This window comes from Passer montanus, unplaced genomic scaffold, assembly GCF_014805655.1.
Source record: "Passer montanus isolate IOZ18808 unplaced genomic scaffold, ASM1480565v1 scaffold158, whole genome shotgun sequence".
NCBI classification, from domain to species: Eukaryota; Metazoa; Chordata; class Aves; order Passeriformes; family Passeridae; genus Passer; species Passer montanus.
This window is the reverse complement of record NW_024362938.1, coordinates 214,000-234,850: the sequence shown is the minus strand read 5'-3', so window position 1 is coordinate 234,850 and position 20,851 is coordinate 214,000.

The window sequence follows — 20,851 nt, the reverse complement described above, 5'->3', positions numbered from 1 at the left end:
TTTGATCTTCCTCTGAAGGTCCAGTGGTGGTTATGGAGCTGTTGTCCTTTGGGAATTCAGGGGGTAAGGCTGCTGTGGTGTCCCAAACCTCAGATTGTATCCAGGTAGGAATGCTTGGCTCCTCCCCCTGGGCGGAGCATCTCCCAATGGGATGAGGGAATTTGATCAGCCATGCAGGGACACTCACTGGCCATGAACAGCAGATAATTAATAATTAATGACCCATGAACAGAAGAGCTCTCCTGGAGGGAGGATGGGTCATGGACCAGATAAAGAACACTTCCCCACCTGGTTTTAACAGATGGTGATAGAAACACACTTTTGGTTTCATCTCACATTGTAACCTAAGATGCAGCGTTTTGGTCTGGATGCAGGATGTGCTGTGCTTGTTCTGGGTGCAGGATGTGCTGTGTTCATGCCCTGTCAGTGTTTTGTTCTGGGTGCAGGATGTGCAGGATGTCCAGGAAATCAGAAAGGCTTTTTTAAATTTCCCCCCTCATCACTGTACACCTTATGCTGCTGCTCACAGGAATCTTCCCATTTCCCTCAATTCCCAGATGGCCAAGAGAGCAGAGACCTCCTGCAAGCCCCCGGACTGACCACCAGCTCCACATGAAAAAGCTGAGAAGATTCACAGAGGAGAGCTGACACGTGAAGGAAGCACCAGGAAACCCTGCCCTGCCACTTCTCATTATCCCAGCTCTTCCCAGCCAGGTTAAAACCTGGTCCAGAGCTCCTTTCCAGAGGCTGAGCATCCTTCACACCCATTGACATCAAGGGCACTCAGCTCCTTGCCAAATCAATTTGCTTCCTCCGAGTTACCCAAGGAGCCTCTTGTAGGAGAAGGATTGCACTTGAAAATAACAATGGGACATGTGTTGGATGGGGGAGACACTCGGAGCAGCTCCCTTTCAGGTGAAACACCCTGGGGTCGAGATTTTCATTCCAGATCCTATTCCTGTTCTCTCTCCGTGACAAGTGGGCATTCTTCCCCCTTCCAGGAATGAGCTTTGTGTTTCTGGCAGGATAAATAGATTGGACAATGCGGTTCCAGGCTGTTATATTTCATAGGACTCTTTTAGAATTAAATATAAAAAGGGTCTGCAGAGAGAGACATTGCAGGACAAAAGAGTAAAGAAAAGGAAATTACACAAAATAGCTGTTAAATCACTAAATACAGGAAATCCAAGCCTTATAAAAATATAACAGAAGAAGAAAATGGGGATAAAGCCATTTAAAAAATAAACCACTTTATCCAACAAAAGGGAGTCCCAGTGATGCCCATCCCTGTCCTCTCCATGGAGGAAATCCCTGTTATCCCAAATTGGATAATTGGCTGTATTATTGCATCTCCAGGACTCAGCCCACACTCAGCCACCCAGCCTGGCTCACACAGAAATGGATTGGAGCCAGAAATCACTGCCCCTTCAGGATTCTGCTGCATGTGCCCGTTTTGCATAAAATCAAACAATGCCACAGTCTGAGGGCCTGGCACTGCTGACCCCTGAAGCAGCCATTTAGCAGAAACCACAAGCAAAAGCAAAAATAAAAGTAATTTATTTAATTTTGAGCTTGCAGGGTGCTAAATGAGCTCTAAGGGCTGCAATTAATTGAAATGGCTGCACTTCCTGCCAAGCAGGGAGATCCCCACCTTTCCCTGGCCTCAAACTTCTCTTGTTTGCATGACAATGTCAGCTTTTTCCCACTTGGATACCCAAGGCAGGGAGCTGGGATGATTACGGGATAATTCTTGTTTGCCAGAGCAGACAAAATCAATTGCAATTGTTTAGGTACTGGGCACTTTTAATGGGGGTGAAAAGGTATTTGCTGGACTTTTCCAATGTGGTTTTTTTAATCCCTGTGATGGTGTGGAGTAGACTGACAAATCCCTTAGGAATTGTACATCTCTCCTCTCCCAGGGGGAACGCAGGAAGCTGCTGCAGGTGAAGCCAGACTGGGTTTGGACAATGCTTAAAAACCACCAGCAAAGACCCAAAACAATCTGAGAGAGAGAGAGAGAAATTGATTGGTTCAGGAAGTCAATTGAATTCTCTGTTATAACAGATTAAATACAGAATTACTCAATTAACTTCAGATTAATTATGCCTTTCAGGTAAACACAGTGATCATCATCTTTGCTAACAGGAGACACTGACTCTGAGGGGTCACACAACAACTTCAGCAGGGCTCTGAAAATGCAAATATTCCCTTTTCCACACATCCCAAACCTCCCCCATCGTCAGGACAACAATTCTGAATTTCCATCCTCTGCAGAGATGTCCAAGCCAGACCCCCTGAGCTGCCCAGAGCCAGGGCAGGAGGCGATGGGCACACACTGGAAATGTTAAAAACCTGGACATGGTTTTTAAACTGGAATAAAAGCTTTTTACTGTGAGGGAGCTCAACCAAAGAGACTGTGGACACTTCGTTTTTTGAAATATTCAGGAGGACACTGTCCTGTCCCTGCCTGGATCAGGCACTGGATGCTCCAACCACAGACATTCCCATGGAGGGTTCAGGAGCAGGTCTGCCTTTGGGAATCTCCCATCACACAAATGGTGCAGACAATGAAGGGCTTGGAAGGGGAGCTCATAAAAGCTCCCCAGTAATGTGTCTTGGGTTAATTATTGATGGGGATGCTTGATGGTCTCATTACCAGGTCAGCCACGACCTCTGGGCAGTGTCTTCATCTTTCCAGATTAATGAATTATTGTGACACAAACAACTCTGGCAATTACTTCCTTAGTGCCAAAAATCTATTTTTTTAGCTGAAGAGAAAGGTTGATTTTAACACAAGCAAATGTCCTTTAGAAATTGACTGTATTTATACTCAAGAGGCCAATTACTCATATTCACTCATTTTTTAAAATCCTGGTTTCTGCTTTATAAACCTGGGCAAGTTGTGAGAGGTTATCTTGACTGAGGCCCTTTTGATGGTGCACATAAAATGTGCAAAGGTAATTTTAATGTGTAGAAAACGTGTCAGACTGTTGGAAAAGGCATCGGGCAGCACCTGATTTTCAGGGCATGGCTGTAAAAGCACCAGCAAGAGACACTGGGGTCAGCCTCACATCAACCATGAGTCAGCTCCTGCCAGGACTCCCAGGGTCCAGGAGTGGGTCTGGATTAATTAGGTTTGCTGAGACACAGATCTAATTAGCCCGTGCACGATGTGGACACAGCTTCAGGAGACTGAAGCCAACACGGTGAAAAATTTGGGTTGGACTTCACGGGTCTGTGTTGGTGTTAAAAGGTCAACGATGGCCAATCCCAGCGGGTGGGGAAGAGGAGAAGTGGCCCCACAACAACGAATTCTGCAGGTAGGAAACTGCAGTTCTGGACATTGGAATTCCTGCAGCCTCTCCCCTTCTTCCCCCTCACCTCCCTGGCTGCTCCTGCTGCTCGGGTGAGGCTGAGCTGCTTGGCTGGACACATGAAAGCTTCATTTGCATGCCTGCAGCAGCTGGAGTGGAATTAATATTGGGCTCATTATCTCCGCTTAGGATGGAGAAGCCCCCGAGTTTGCAGTGCATACTGATGCAAGAGAGAGAGGGGGGAAAGGCAGAAAAAGCTGCTGTGCTCACAGGGCAAAGAGCTGAGAAAATGCCAGAAAGGAGAGAGTTAACCTGGAGTAATCCCCTGGAAGTTAATGGCACCTAATGCCATTTATTAAAGGAAGGTGTTGGAGCACACAGCCCACGCCACACTGCTTTTAATTAAAAGGTGGAAGAAAAGTGAAATCATTTATCCAAATCACCCTGCTTCAAGTTAGGGCCTAGTTTTGAAATATCCATTTCCATACATCCACAGCCTGGGCATTAGCAATTCCAAGATTTAAAAATTCAAGAGACTATTAAAACAAGGATTTATTGGCTGCTGCTGTTTAATCAGGATTCAGCTGTGACAAACCTCTGTCCTGCAGCCACCCAGAGCCAGCTCACTGTCCTGGGGCAGGCCTTGAGGGACAGCAGGGAGTTTGGATATCCAGAAAGTGATGGAAAATCAGGAAACCTCCCCACAAAGTCAGGGAGGGGATCGTGGCCCTGTGCCCTGCTCAGGTGAGACCTCACCTGCAGAGCTGCCCCAGCAGGGCCCAGAGGAGGCACCAGGATGAGCACAGGGATGGAGCAGCTCTGCTGGGAAAAAAGGCCAGGAAAATTGGGATTGTTCTGATTCCTTGGGATTTGAGCTTTTATATTTTCATCTATCTGTAATCCTGCAGTTCTTTAGTGTGTAACTCTGAGCTCCATACTCAGTGTGAGCTGCTGCTTCCCCATTTGGGGCAGACACAGCAATTCCTCTCCAGGCCTGGGGACCAAGGACACCTCACTGCCTCAGGGCCCAGAGATGGGAACAAAAGTGAGCTGGGGGCAGCAAACTTGGGTCAATGACTTCATGACCTGGAGCTGTAATTGAAAGATTGACCCCAATATGCAAATGAACCAAATTTACAAAAGTGTGAAACCTATGAGTCCATTTTGGGTGCAGCCCCTGGGGGGCTTTGTCTGCCCTACATGTAACTGAAAACTTCATTATCTGAAGCTGTAATTGGAAAATTAACCCCAAAATGCAAATGAACCAAACTTACAAAGTGTGAAACCTATGAGTCTACTTTGGGTGCAGCCCCTGGGGGGCTTTGTCTGCACTAAATGTACCTGAAGGCCCTTCAATAAATAGAAATGCTTTTCATTCCCTTCGTTTTGTCTGACTCTGTTTTTAGGTACTTCCAAAAGGCATCAGTTGAGCCTGGAGAAGAAAAGCTTCCAGGTGACCAAACTGTGACCTTCCAAGGAGAGAGACTTTGGACAGGGGTCTGGAGGGACAGGACACAGGGAATGGCTTCAAACTACAAGAGGGCAAGGATGGATGGGATTTTGGGAAGGAATTCCTCCCTAGGAGGGTGGGGAGGGGCTGGGATAGGATTCCCAGAGCAGCTGGGGCTGCCCCTGGATCCCTGGCAGTGTCCCAGACCAGGCTGGAGCAGTTTGGGACAGTGGAAGAATGGAGGAGAATCTCTACAGTCCCTCCCAACCCAATCCAATCTGCAATTCTCAGATGAGAGACAGGAGGGGAGGGATTTGCTCACAGAACCCCCACGCCAGTCCCTCCCTCATTCCCATGGATCCAGCCCAATCCCATCAGCATGCTGTGAAACATGGAACAAAACAGGATTTAAACCTGGCTCCACAATGGAGAACTGGACCAATTGTTTAATGATTGATGAGGGAAATGTCAGATGAATTATTTGCCAAATGATACTGGTCCATCTGCTGCAGAATTTTGCATGCAATGACAGAAAGAAATTAATTATGTCTCCTTCAGAGATAGAAACATTCCAAACTGTGAGCCTCAGCCCTCCTCATAAACAGGTCCAGCATCATTATCTCCATCATCCAAGTAGGAAAACGGGAGCATCATTGGAAGGGGAGTCACCAGCCTGAACTTCAGGGAGGTGAGGAGCCTAAATCCACACAAAGTGACCCAAAACTCACTCCTTGCCCAGAGGCTGCGAGTCACAGCGGGACCTCCCAGTCTCCAGGTGAGTGTCCCTGAGATTCAGACATTGGAGTGCCCCAAAGCTGCCTGGACACCAGGCAGGACCAGCAGGATCCAGGGCTGGCTGTCCCCTCCCTCCCTCCCTCCCCTACAGCTCTGCCTTGTCCCCTGATTTTTCATGCAACTCCAGTGGCCTCAATTCCCAATTCCACCGGTGTGTTACATCAAAGGCAGTTGGATTTAACACCATTCAGATTCCAGGAACATTGGAAATGCAGCATTTAATACTTTTTTGCCTCAAAGTTAACTCCTTGCTCACCCCCATCTCCTTTGAGAGGATTCCAAGCACACGAAGTTTTCCACTACATTTCACAGCACGTTCCCCAAACGTATGGATCTTCCAATCCCTTCAGCTATTGGGATTTCTCAAAAGAAGAATGTTTTGACATTAGGAAAAGAAAAAAAACGTCTTGTAAAAGGAGGAGCATCCCTGTGGCACAGGGTGTCACACTCTGGATGGTGCCACATATTGACAGTAACTGAGAGGTGCCAAGAGGTGAAATATAAACATTTAACCTCTTTTTGGTTTAGTTTGGGAATGACAATTTCATCCCAAGCCACATTCTGCCCTGATTTTCAGTTCAAACCACATTTTACCCCTGACATTTCACACCAGAAGGGATCTCCTCATCTCTGTGCTACACTTGGGTTTAGAGATCTTTACAATCAGGTTCCTCCAGGCTGCCTCAGTGAAATTTCTTTGCTGTATTTCACATTTCTACACAAATAAAACCCCCAAAGCAGCAACTTGACCTATTATAACCCAGCTCCACTCACTCCTCATTTTTAATTCATCTTTCTCCTTTGACTCCAGAAGACAATCCTTCTTTACAGGCCATGAAAAATTCAGGAGATGTAGAAAGGGAGATTGAGAGCAGCCCAGTAAAGAACGATTTGGCAGAGGCAGGGTTTAGTCCAGGATTGAGGATGTCACCGGGCAGGTCGACAAGTGCTAAGTCAGGCGAGTGTAAATCACTGGAGAGAGGAGATTTCAGATCTGCAAATCTGTTGATTTGCAGTTCCTGGGAGGGGGCTGGGGCAGCTCCAGGTGCAGGGGAAAGCTGGGAATGTCTGAGGTGGGTGCTCTGAAGGGAGAAAATCAACCTGATCATCCCAGCCTCTGCCAGCCCTCCTGTGGGTGCTCTCTGGAGGAAGAGAAGTGCTCTAAACCAGCAGCAAGCTGGGCCCTCTAAGCCTGCTCAGAGGCTTAAGGCTAAGAATGCTTTGGATTTTGATTAAGTCTGTCCCAAAAACCTTTTAAAAAAATGATGGAACTAATGAACATTTAGAAAACAATAGAAATTTGTTTCCAATTGTACAGGCATGGCCTGGGCTCTGGGTTTATTCTGAACCCAGACAAAAAAAAAAAAAAAATCAGATGAATTAATGTGATGATTAAGATCAGATGAAATAAATCTCATGCACTGAAGATGAAGAGGTCAGCAGAAGGATGATTCAAGAATTTATGGAAGGAAAGGTCTGGAAAGGTTTCTACTTCACCAGGAGTAAAGCTGAACCCTTAAACCCTCAGACTAAACACCAGAGTTTGTCCTGCTGAGGCAGCCCCTTATCAACACACCTAAAGAATACAGAAAGGATACTGACAGAAGGCTAAAAAGATAATAATGAAAACTCGTGACTCTCTCCAGGGTCCTGACACAGCTCTGCACTGATTGGCCAATAAATCAAAATAATTCACATGAAACCAATGAAACAATCAGCTGTGGATAAACAATATCCAAACACATTCCAAAGGAGCATAACACAGGAGAAGCAAATGAGATAAGAATTGTTTTCCTTTTCCTCTGAGGTTTCTCAGCTTCCCAGGAGAAAACTCCTGGGCGAAGAGATTTTTCTAGAAAATGTGAATGCCACACCAGCCTTGGTGCACGGAGGTGGATTTGGGCTTGGTTTTGTTTCCTCTGTTGAGTGGAGAAAGTGATGGGGAAAGAAGGAAAGAGAGGAAGGGCAGCAAGGAAGGAGGTGAGGGAATTTTTCTCTGAGGCTTCTCAGCTTCCTGGGAGAAAAATCCTGGGTGTAGGGATTTTTCCACAAAATGTGAATGCCACACCAGCCTTGGTGCACGGAGGTGGATTTGGGCTTGGTTTTGTTGAGTGGAGAAAGTGATAAGGAAAGAGGCAAAGAGAGGAAGGGCAGCAAGTAGGGAAGAATGGCACGGTGTGGTCCTGAAATATTGAATCCAGGAGCTGTAGCAGCACTGACAAAATCCTGCTTTTGTCAACTTAGCTCACATCATCTGAGCAGCTCGGGGAGCGGCGCCAGCACGGAAACTTTGGCTGGCATATGCTGAGGTTCTACAGGGAGGAGCTGCCAGCACAGCTTTGCAGAAATAATTACCAAAGCAAAGAAGGAGGCTGTGCTGCCCTTCAGCTCCTTCAGGGAGAGCTCACATGTGCCCTCCCTGCTCCCTTCCCCATCACCTCCAAACACGGTCCTGCAGCCAGGCAAGAGCACAAGGGAAAGCTGCAGAAGTTTGGGGTTTCCATCTGATTTCTGGGATCTTGCAGCAATGCCCAGGGATTGCAGAGCACTGAGAGAACCTCAGGCACCTCCCAGTCTTCAGCAGGAGCTGAGCATCACTAAAACCCTTTCCAGGTGAGTAACTTGATGAGGAAATCTGGTTCCTTCCACCACCTTTGTCCTCAGAGCAAGGCAGGGGCACATGGGGCAGACCCCTTCTTAATAACACCCAAATTATTGCCTCTCCCCATCCTGCAAGCCTGTTGGAATAATTACATTTTGAAATATATTTAATAACACATAACCCTCAAAACCAAGATAGGATGATTGCTACATTCTTATCCATTTTTTTTCCCCCAGAAATCACAGAGATCTGTGTGTCAGTGCAGGGCATTCCAGCAGCTGGAAGAGCTGGATGAGGTGCTGAGTGTGAGAGGTGCTGCACGTAAAGCAAACCCCGCCTGATTTTCAGAGCAGGGCACAGGCGAGCAGAGCTCTTTGTTTTTGAGCTAATCCTGTTGCTGGTAATAGGATTAGCAGCAAGAACAGATGCAGAGCAATTCCTGGTGTCTCTCCCAGCCCCAGAGCTGCTCCTGGGCAGTGCCAAGCAGGTTCGTGGATGTCTGCAGGTACCTGCAGCACAAAGCAGCTCTCTGCTTGCAGTGCCCACCCTGCTCCCAGCATGTTTCCAGCTGGAAATTTTTTTCCCATGGGTTAAAATCAAAGGCACAGGTATCTTTGGCCCCCTGCCAGGGTCTTGAGCCATCCAGGGCAGCCAGAGGAATGTCCTGGGTGCCGACAAGGGGACAAAGCAGCTGCAGGCATTGTCACATGAAAATGGCAGAAGCATTTTCTGCCATTTCTGGCTGAAATGTTCCATAAGAAATGCTGCTTTTTTTTTTTTTTTTTTTTTTTTTTTTTTTTGAGAAAGGAAGCATATTGTTAAAGTATTTTTGGCCTGTCATGCTGGAGATAATGATACCTCTGCAGGCTGCTTAGCCCTGCAGAGAGGCACATTTCCATTAGGGCAGGTTTAACTACAGCACCTTTGCACCCTGGCTGCAGCTGCTCCCAAAACCCGCCTGCTCCAGGAGGATGTGTCCACCAGCAGTGTTCCCAAATGCATTTCCAGGAGCCCACAGCCACCGAGAACAGAAACCACGAGTTTCAGAGATCTGGTTTTGCCTCCTGCACAGCCACAGGAGTGGATAGCTGCCCAGCTCTCCCCTACAAGCTCCCGCTGCTCTGCTGTTGATTTAATCACCTTTTAATTACCTGAACCCAGCCCATGCTGAGTGCACAGGGCTTGAATCAGGAAACGTGGCAGGGCCAAAGCAGGAGTTGACTCCAGAGGGACTACAGAGGCACCCAGAGCTTTGTCTGCACTTTTGTGGCATCAGAAATCCTGGCCCTGGCACAGGAAGGGGTCCCTGAGCTCCACAAGTGTCCCCCCACTCAGGTCAGGCTCCATCTCTCCTCATCCAGAACAAGATTCCAAGGGCCAAATTCCCTGTCCAAGGAGTTTGGGATGGCTGCAGTGCCCACACCAGCTTTGTACCCTCAGGACCAGTGCCAGGCTACCTCAAACACATTCCAGGTGTGGAAAACACCAATCGCTTGTTTTAAAAATTTTAAAAGTTTAATAGTAATAAAATGGTTGTAAAAATAGTAATACAGATTAGAGCAATAAGAATTTGGACAATCAGAGTTTGGACAATAAAGAACAATAAAAGCAAAGAATAAGAATGTTTGGACGCTTTCCTCAAAAAAACTTCCTGTGCCACTGAAACCCCTAAAAGGAAGGAGCATAGAGCTGGAAGAATTTCCTTTGGATAATCCACATTCTGATAAAAAGTATCCTTTGAGTTTTGCCATCAGCCAGGAAGAGGGCGCAGAAAGAAACATTAATTTTTGCTCTTTAATTGAATCTCCCATTTCACACCCCGGTGCCTGAGGAGGGTGAGGCAGCCAGACACGCTGTCAATAAGTGGAAATTGAGGTCAAGTTATCTCACAGGGAATTTGAGTTTTCATAGACAAATCCTGTAAATTGGAATCACAAACTCAAGATATTATCCCCATTTTCACAGGAGAAGTAATAAATAATATTTGGTGTTTCCAGCATGCTCCTCAACGAGCAAGCTCTGTGACACATTCAATGAATTTTAATTAATTAATCCTTGCATGGGCAGAGTGTTACACACATTTTATGACTTCAGTCAGATTGACCATTGCTAATTACATTAAAGAACCTCCAGAGGAGCTCTCTGAAATCCAAGGCCAGGGCTGTGCACAGGGCAATAAGTGACAGACCTTGAAGAACCTGGAATTTAAATGCAAATAAAGAGAAAGAAAAGAGAACCTCCCTCCCCAGTATTGCCCTCTTCTGGAGATGGAGAACTGATCCTATAAAATCCTATAAAAATTGAATCAATGGGGTTGGAAAAGACCTCCAAGGACAAGATTTGACCAAATCCTACCTAAACTGAACCACATCCACTCGTTTTTTAACATCTCCAGGACCTGAGACTCCACCTCTGCCCTGGGCAGCCCTTTCCAATGAAGAAATTTTCCCTAAAATTCAACCTGAACTTATACCAAGCATTGGTATAACTTGAGGCCCTCCCCTCGTCCTAGAGGAGAAAAGATGCCAAGATTCTGGAAAAAAACCATAAATTTTCATGCAAAGAGCATAAATTTGAGTTTCTAGCTTAGCATTTAGGATTGTAACTGCTCAGAACCCCAAATGTGCTCAGCAAACACCAAATTCCATCAACACCAAGGGCTTGCCAGTCCTGGAAAACGAGGCCATGCATTCCAGCCTTCCTGTGGGAGGTTTCATTTTTCCATTTTACCCACCCAAACAGCAGCTCAGAGTCCAGGCACTGCCAGTGGGGAAGGTTTGGAAGGACAGTGCTGATCCCCCACCTCTCTTGCCCCAGCCTCAGCCTCCAAAGATGGATTTAATGCCTCTTATTTCAGATTTTCCAACCCTCTGGAGCTGCTCAGATGGAGCCAGCAATCACACACTTCAAACTCACCACGACCCAAAGTGAGGAGCACACAACACGCCACGGAGAATTTCCATTTGTGAAGCTCTGGCACAGCCTGGTCATTCCCCTCCTGTGGAGCCCTCTTTAAAATTCCAGCAATTTTGTTTAAAAGCTCCAGCTTTGTGGGGAGTTGGCTTCTTCTGCACTGGGATTCTTTGATTCAGAGCTGTGTGTTATTCTCTGGAGGAATGCCACACGTGTTCATTTTTCAGTCATTAATTCCTACTAAAACAGTTCAATCTCTGCAAGATCAAAGGTAATTTTGCTATTTAGGTCAGCCATATTTTTTTCCCCAAATGAACCAAATGAAAAGTTTATGCGCAGCGTTATTTAAAAATAATAATTAAAAAAATATATAAATGAAGTATTTCAGGATGTTTGCATGCTCTGCAAGGAAAAAATGAGCAAAAATATCATTTATTATAAAACTTGTTGGAGTAAGAAGAATCCCAAGAAGGCACAACTCAAAAGCAAAGTAGAGGGGGAATGGCTTCCCATGGCCAAAGGGATGGATGGGATTTTGGGAATTCCTGGCTGGGAGGGTCAGGCATGGAATTCCCAGAGCAGCTGGGGCTGCCCCTGGCTCCCTGGAAGTGCCCAAGGCCAGGCTGGAGCCCCCTGGGACATGGGAGGTGTCCCTGCCATGGCAGGGGTGGCACTGTGTGGCCTCGAGGTCCCTCCCAACCCAAACCAGTCCATGGTTCCATGAATTCCATGGATATTTCTACTTCCCTTCTGCCCCACCAGATCACCCCTTCAGCTCCCTCCCTCTGCCCCCAGAGTCCCCAAACCCAGGTTCCACAAGGATCCCCTTCCGTGTTTTCCCATTTTACGGCCAGTTCTCGTCAATACGCATCAAACCCAACTTTTAACCACAGCTTTTCTTTAATATTTTACGAGCAGCAGATTTACAAATTATTCCATAAAAGTTCTGCTGGATGGGCTTTCTGATGTTGTAATGCTGTCAATTTGTCATCTTGTAAAATTAATTAAAGGGAGCTCAATGCTATGGACTTTTTAATAAAAAAACCCAAACAACCAACCAAACCAGGCATGCATTTTCCCAGGGATTTCACATTCTGTGTCTACATCTCCAAAAAAATGGGAATATGGGGGATGGATGTGGATGAGGGGATTGAACTGGGAGATGTGTAGGGCCCCTTCCAAACCAAACTGTTTCATGATTTTATGCAACAGGGAAGGGGAAGGGGAAGGGGAAGGGGATTGGGAATGATGGGAATTCTGGGAAGGGGAATAGTGGGAATGGGATTAGGATTGGGAATGGGATTGGGAGTAATGGGGGGAAGGGGAAGGGGAAGGGGAAGGGGAAGGCTGCTGTCTACAGGCCTGGTCCCAAGTATTTCATTACAGCTCATGAACAAAAAATCAGTTTGATCCCCTACCATTTCTCCTCCCCCAGCACAAATATTTTTTTTCCCAAGGATTCTCACCGCTTTGCGTTATTTTAATTACGGGCAATTCTCCTGTTGTCATTGCAGGAAGGAAAAGGCAATGAGTGTTCACAGCATTAGAAAAGGGAGATAATTTCTTTATTTTTATATAGACATCAACAGCCAAATGATTGTGCTTAGTAAACAGTGCTACAGAAATGCTTTTAGGAGTGGAAAAGACTCCAGACTTAATGAAAATATTTAATCTCCAACCCCAGGTGATAACACCAAAGGCACTGCTTCCACTGAGCTGCAGACAAGACAAAGTGCTGTAAGTGCATTGTGAGGGTGGGAGGGGCTGGGATGGAATTCCCAGAGCAGCTGGGGCTGGAAGTGCCCAAGGCCAGGCTGGATGGGTCTTGGAGCACCCTGGAACTGGGGGAGGTGTCCCTGTTCCATGAGGTTGGAACTGGATAATCTGAATGTCCCTTCCCACCCACCCCATTCCATGATTCCATGAAATATCCCAGGTTTGCTTCCAACACTGAGTTCACAAGCTTTTCTCTCTTCCTGCTGCCAAGTTCTGCTTCGTTTGCTGGGTGAGGAGGGTTCCAGAAGGGCTCAGGGAAATCTGTGCTTTGGAAAGGCAGAGCCAGCAGCAGGCCCTGGGAAGGCTGTTTGTGTTTATTTATTAAAATACTCACATTTAAAAGGCACAAGCACCAAATGAGTGGCCCAAGGCTACAAATCCTGCAGGAAAGCCAGGACTTGCTGCCAGCCCTCCTGAAGCTTTCCCATTGCACAAGGCCCCTCTCCTTGCAGAGCCAAACTCAGTTCTTAAGGAAGGAAAAAGACAGGAGTCTTCCTTGCAGGGGAACTGTAGGATGGATTCCAAAGTTGTAGTGCAGGAAGAACTTTCCATGGATGCTGGAAGTCAGCTTGACATCCTGTAAAGCTTTTTTTGGTATCCTGAAAAATGCCGTTATGAGTTTAGTTTTGGGAAGAGAAAAGGGAATTCCTTCCAGCAGGAGATGCTGACAGGGATTTAGGATTTTAGGAGGTGCTGACAGGGATTTAGGTGCTCCTTGGGGTGACAGGAGCCACCAGGCAAGGCCTGGCCCTGTGCTGGGTGACCCCAGGGATCTGTGATCCACTCCTGCCCTGCACAGACACCCCAAAATCCCACCCTGAGCATCTCTGGTGTCCAAGCACTCCTGGAGCTCTGGCAACCCTGGGGCAGTGCCCATTCCCTGGGCAGTGCCCAGCACCCTCTGGGGGCCCTGGCTAACTGGGGAGCTGAAATCTCAGAAGATCTGGGAGTGAGTCTCAGTTAAATTTACACCCTAAACACCAGCATAGATAATTTATGGGCAGCTGACCATTATTATAATGTTCCAACAAGGCCTTGAGCCAAACAAAGGCTCTGCCCTGTCATGGATGTCCCAGTGTACAAAGAGCCACAGGGACAGGGAGAGGTACAAGTTGCAAGCACAGGGAAAAATGCCCCAGGTTGGTTTAATCAGCCCAGAGTTTGCTTTTCAAGGAATCCTGGAGATATTGGGGTGGGAAGGAACCTCAGATCCCATCCAGAGCCATGGCAGGGACACCTCCCACTGTCCCTGGGGGCTCCAACCTGGCCTTGGACACTTCCAGGGATCCAGGGGCAGCCCCAGCTGCTCTGGGAATTCCATCCCAGCCCTTCCCAGTATCCCACCTAAATCTCCCCTCTTTCATTTTCACCTGGAGAAATCCCACCACCCCCTCCCCTGCCGGCTCAGTGGCCTCCCAGTTTGACCAGTGCTGATCTGTTACTGGGAGCACTGGGAGGCCCTGCCTGGAGTCCCCTCCTTTCCTCCCCTGCCGGAGGAGCAGGAACAGTTAAAAGAGAAGAAGAAAAGCCCTGACAAGGCCGGGCTGCTGCAGCTTTAAGGGCTTTGGCACCGCGGCAGAGCTGAGGCTGCTGAGCCAAATCTCACACAAGCTCCTTTTATTCCATGTGCTGCTGGCCGAGGGGGGAAGGAGACCAACTGTGGCAGAAACAACGTGTGACATGAACACAAAACAAATGCCCGAATTTCAGCTAAATTCCCCAAATTCAGGGGACTTCAGCACAGAAGGTGGAGAGGGGAAAGAGAGGGACAAGAAGGGTTTGTGTGCCCCACAGGCAGAGAAAGGAGCTGAAAGAGCAGATCCAGGGAATTCTGCTGGGGAACCCAGTGCAGAGCTCACTTCCATAAATGTGTACCCAGAGTAACTCCATTGCCAGGTGTGAAAAATGAATATTTTATGATTGGCTTTTCGCAAATATTAAAATGAATATTGTATGTGTTATGTTAGAAAGTCATGCTGTATTAATTTTATTAAGTAGTGTGTTAAATATAGTTTTAGTTTATGACATAATGTTAAAATAGAAACTATGCTATGTAAGATACTTTTTTTAAAGAGAGGACTTGCACCAAGATAGCAGCCACAGGATGCCTGAATCTTTCAGAGAAAATGAATTTATTGCTCTTTTATCAAGTTCTTCCCACCTCTGAAGAAGTTGACACTGACCAGACAGAATCCTTTATTTGAATGGAATTTATACATCATGTATGAGGTGTATGAATATGCCACAAGCTATTGCTTTTAAGGGTTAATCCTCTGTTAATGTGGGTCCTTTTTTGGGCTTATTTTGCCCAGAAAAAGGTACCTGGACTGTCCTTAACTCTTTCTTTTTATTGTCTCATATTGTCATAATCCTAATTGTCCAAATTTTTATTACTCTAATTATACTACTATTTTAATAACTATTTTATTACTATTAAACTTTTAAAAATTTAAAAACAAGCGATTGGTGTTTTTCACACAGGGGAATTGAGAGTCTCCAACAAGCAGCAAACCCAAAGGAACAAATTGGTCAGTCACAATGGAGATGGCAACAAATCATGCAAATCCCTATTTTAGCCCCAAAAAAGGGTTAAAGATAATCTAATTTTGTGAATGTTGCCAACATTTACATGCTTAATCTATTTAAAAATCCAGCTGGGTTACTACAGATCCTTTGGCACGTGCTGGGGTGTTTTACTTACAGATGATCATGGCTAAAAGCCTTATCAATAACTGATGGACTCAAAGGAATATAAAGTGTTCCACAGCCCCACTGCCTTTCCTCAGCCTGTTTTACCCACATGGGATGGACTTGGCTGTGACCAAGTCACATCAGCCTCACCGTGATTTGTTTAGGTTGGAAAAGACCATTAAAACCGTTGAATTTTTTTCAGAAAGATGGCAAAAATTCTGGCAAGGCACAATGTGAGAAAAACTCACTTCACAGCCCAAAACCTCATTAATGTTGTGTTCCGAAAACCACCCAAACACAGGGCTTAGGTCAGTCTGAAAATCACCCAAAGGGCTTAGGTCAACCTGAAGTGGAGCAAAAGGTGCTTCCCTGACCCCATTTGTACTTTATAACACTCTATAAAATATATTTTTTCAAACACCAAAGAATTTAGAAGTGAACCGTTTCAACGGCAGATCAACCTTTTCTCCTGCTTATCTTTCTCAAACCCAGATTTTAAGATAAAACCTCTCAGGGTATTCAGAACATCTGGAAAAGGTATTGACATCGTGTCAGAGAAATGAAAAGTACATTTCTGTAATCTCTGAAGCTGCTGATCATTACAGACTTGTCATCATATTACAAACCCAAATCAATGCTGGGGTTTTTTTTTGCTTTTACAGCATAATCTGTGCTGAAGAAAAATTCCACTGATTGCTTTGTCAATGACTGATATGGAACCAGACAGGGACAGGAATCAGCTCCCCCTTTCCCCTCCAAAATCTGCCACACCCCCAGATCTGATATTAAATTCTTTGTCTCCAGACTCCCTGGATGGCAAGGACGAGCTCAAACAGCAACTCAGGAATAAAAGCCATTTTTTTGTTTTGATATAAAACAAACAGGGATCTTTCTATGGATTTCCTTCCATGGATTTCCATGACAGTCTGTATTTTCAGCTCTGAGAAATTATCTCCATCACACTCAGTTCAATGGGATACATGAGGAGAAAAATGTTTCAAGTGCTAAGTGTAAAAAATCCTTTTGCCGCTGGAGAAATGTCCTTCAGTACAAACCTGGGTCAGACTTTAAACTTGAGGCATCTGGAATAGATCACCAAAATGCAGCACTGTCAGTAAAAATCAATGGAAGTCAGCAAAGCCCTCAAAATTCACAGCCACAACCACAGCACTTACACCACGACTTCAGGAATACCTGTGTGAGCACACCCAACCTGTGTGAGAAGGGAGAGGAACATCAGGAATTCTCAGGGCTGCCACTTGTTAAAAAAAATAGAGAAAAGACATGAGGAGATACCCACAGGCCAAAAAATAGAGAGTTAATAACAAAACACCATTGTGGGGGTGCACTGGGTTAAAAGATTAGGTTTTCCCTTGGGTGATACTGGAGCCCATCACCTTCCCTCAGTCCTGTGCACATCCTTGGGTTGTCTCACCTGGCAGAGGACCAGGAACTGCTCAGTTTGGAATCCAAGCTGTGAGAAATGATGCTCACTTCCAAAAAATGTTAAAGGTTTATTAAAACCTTATCAAAAATACAACAGAAGACTGAGTAGAGAAAATACTACAGCACCAAGAGCAGAGGATCTTTCCCACCATATGCTCATACACACAATGGATATTTTACTTTTTAACCCCTGTAAATTTCTGTCCTTTGACTCCTCCTCCCCTGCCCAGTGGTGGAGGTCACTTCATTAAACCTTGATTGGAGGCCAGGTGCTGCCATGGTAACTAGCCGACCCTCCCAAATGTCCCAATCCCAGGCCACCCCATAATAACAACACAAGAGGGGGGTAAAACACAATTATAAATATGTAAAACTTCACATAACATATTCATAATATTTGCCTTTTAATTGTGAGATCAACCAGCTCATTACTCATCTATCACAAAGCTGATTTATATTTCAATTCCTAATTGATAAATGAAAAAAAAATAGCAAAAATCACCTGCGTTTGTGTTCTAGAGGTCAGATCCTGCACTTGAAAAGGACAGCAAAGAGGAAAAACCCCCAATTTCCCATCCTGATGTTGGGAAGGAGCAGCAGTGACCTTCTGCAACGATTCCCATCCAAGCAGAATCCTTCTGCAGGCACGAGACCCCCGGGGTTGACATAAATACAGCAGTCAGAAAGGATCATAATTATTGCTGGCTTTTAATGATTTTAATAAGCTGGGAGAATGAAAGGCAGGTTAACCATTCATCTGTACCTGACAGATTTCATTAAAAGCTCTCCGTGCTGAAAGGTCTCGTTTGACACATTTTGTCTGCAGGTCAGAACGCAGCCCTTCCATCTTTCCAGCTGCAATCACGTTGCATTTGCAGGATCTCTGCTCTCCATAACAAAGGAAGGTTTTAAGAGGCAAACGCTGCCTGACAAATGAGCTTTAACCCAGGCATTATCCCTGTGGCATCACTGAGTTATTTGTTTCTCTCACTTTGGCATCAACTGCTTGCACTGCACTGCTGAGGATGGGCAGGGTCCAAAGGGAGGGAAAAGAAATCCACAAATAAAAATAATCATCTTTCCACAATCAAACCGTCACCCTTTTTGTTGTATTGATAAAGCAGGGCAATAGAGAGTGATGCAATAAATATATTTTATTATTAAAAAAAACCCCTGAGGTGAACCACACCCAAAACCCCAAACCAAGCTCTCCCTCCCCAATAACTCAATTCCTAACTCATTTCTGGCAATATCATGGAAATCAGATATCAGGGAATGGTTTGGGTGGCAAGAGACCTTAAAGTTCCTGTAATTCCAGCCCCTGCCATGGGCAGGGACATCATCCACAATCCCAGGGTGTTCCAAACCCCGTCCAGCCTGGTGCTGGGCACTTCCAGGGATGCAGGGGCAGCCACAGCTGCTCTGGACAGCTGAAAATTTGGCCCATAAAAGGCTCATCTGTGAGGAATTCTGGCCAGAGACCAGAGCAGGAGGTTCTGAAGAGTGTGCTCACAATTTGAAAGTTCAGAAGTGACCCAAGGGGTGACCCCAATGCTGGAATTGCAGTTGGGGGCCCGGGAATGCATTCCAGGACTTAGGTAAATCACTTCCCTACTCTATTCCATGATATCCTTCTCTCCTTCAGCCATTCCAAGTGCAGGAAGTTTGCTGGCAGAGCTGTTTGTCAGTGTTGACTGAGGCAAGGCATTCCAGCTTCAGCAGGAAAGAACACGATGGGCTCCAGGAGAGGGAACACAGACACAGCCAGGAGGTGCCACCACCAGCAGAAGCTTTTGTTGAGACTCTCTCTCAGACCTACCAGCAGCTCCTTTTCCTTCCAGGAACGCTGCCACAGCCCAGGCAGGATTTTTCCCTTTCTCAGCTGGAATGGCAGAAGAATTCCATGAGGGAAATCAGCAGCCAAATAAAGATAATGGCAGGGAATGAGCAGCGTGAAGGGGATTAGCTGTGCTGAGTTAATAGGATCACCCATCACCTCCCAGGGAATGTGGGCAAACCCTCTCCTGCCTCCCCTCCCAAGGCAGCTCCATCCAGCCATACCCTTGGCATCTCCTCAGAATAAATGTGCCCATTTCAGGCTTCTAGGAAATAATGACTTGCACTAATTACTCTAATGAGGATTCTACTTTGACTTCCCTCTTGCTGGATTTCTTTTCTCTTCCACATAAAGCCATGCTGTTGGAAGAGCTGAGTTTAATGAGTTTCATGGTGTCAGTCCAGTTTCTCTTGGAGCAACCTCCATAAGCACCAACCCAATCACACTAATTAGGCCCCTCGTTGCCACTGCCTGCAGTAAAGCCAAGGACAGGAGGGATATTAACCCACCTCCTTTATGAGAGCACTCTCAGAGCGATCCCCACAGGTTTAAGCAGAATCACACTTGCAGAGGGCCAGGGAGAAAAAAATACACTGAGAGTCCTCACCTCAGGTTGAGGACAAATCAAATATTCTGAGGTTTGATGCATCCCTGCCCAATGCAATTACAGCTCTGGTGAAGGTCGTTGTATTGATCTGAGACAGGGGAGAGCAAGGGAAGATGTTCCTGGCCTGCTCAGACAAAACTTTGGTGGAAAATCTCCCAAGCAATGTGGCAGGAAACTTGAGCGGTCTCCAGAAAGGATTGTTTGTTTTCTAAATCAGAGAGGAGAAAGTTTCTGTTGTCTCCAAGAGTGAATTTTCTCCAAGAGCAGAGGGATGGGGCAGGAGGGGAATAAATCAGCTTGGCTGAGTGGGAATGTGGGGCTGTTGGAGACATTCCCACTTGTCTTACTTGCTTCTTCACACTGGTTCCAGGTCAGGAATGCTCAGGAAAGGAAGGAGAGAGCACAGAGCTTGAATAATGTCTAAATTATCAGCAGGGATCTTGGGCAGAGATCAAGATTTGACCTTACCTGGTTTCAGCCACCCACAAATAAACACCGTGGACAGAAAAGTGAGGACAGCTCCAAGTTCAAACCTCACTCCTGTAAATTATTCCAGAGTGGGCTGCCAAACCCAAAATAAAGCTCTGAGATCAGCAGCCCCTTCTGGGAGTGCCACCCTCCACTCCTCAGCTCCCGAGCATGGCAGGGAACCTGAAATCAATAGGACAATGACAGAGAGTCTTTGCACCCTTCGTGACATCCCCTTTGTCTGAACACTCCAAAAAACATCCCGAGCGTTCCCTAACACCACTGTAATTTTTGCTGGTTCTTTTACAATAACATTTAGAAAATGAACCACGAGGGTAATATTAGACTCAACAAGAAAATGCCCTGCTGAAGGGCATTTGCATTTTGCAGATGCGTTTTGAGTCTTCCTTTGAAGAAGCAGATTAAGCTCAGGACCCCTTTGTCTATCAAAGGGGGAAAACCCCTTGGAATGTGAGCATCCACCTTGGTTCACCCCGTTTAAAATCTACCAGTTCTTAATCTCCTTTCAGAAGATTTAGCTGGATTTAGATGGCAGGAGGAAGAAAAGGGTGCAGTGGGCACGGGAGGAGTGGAAAGAAAGGGAAATCTTTAAATTGCCATCGATGATCAGAGGAGGGAAAGCAAAGGCTGCGGCCCTCGGGGCAGGATTTGTTACAAATCCCTGTCGGGAGCAGCTGCATCCTCTGGGGATTGGCAGGGACAGCCTTTCACCCTTTGGGGTCCGGTTCAAAGCCGGGGCACGGGAGGCTTTAAGCAATCATAGGGACAGGCTGGAAAGTGATTTTCCCTCCTAATCTCAAAGCACCGGGGGATCTGCTCCTCGCTGCACGGGGAGCTCCCCCTCCTGTCCTGCTCCTTGGATATTTGCAGGATGTTCCCTCTGCTCCCTAAGACAGAGCCTGGCATCTCAGCCCTTGTACTGAACCCGTGT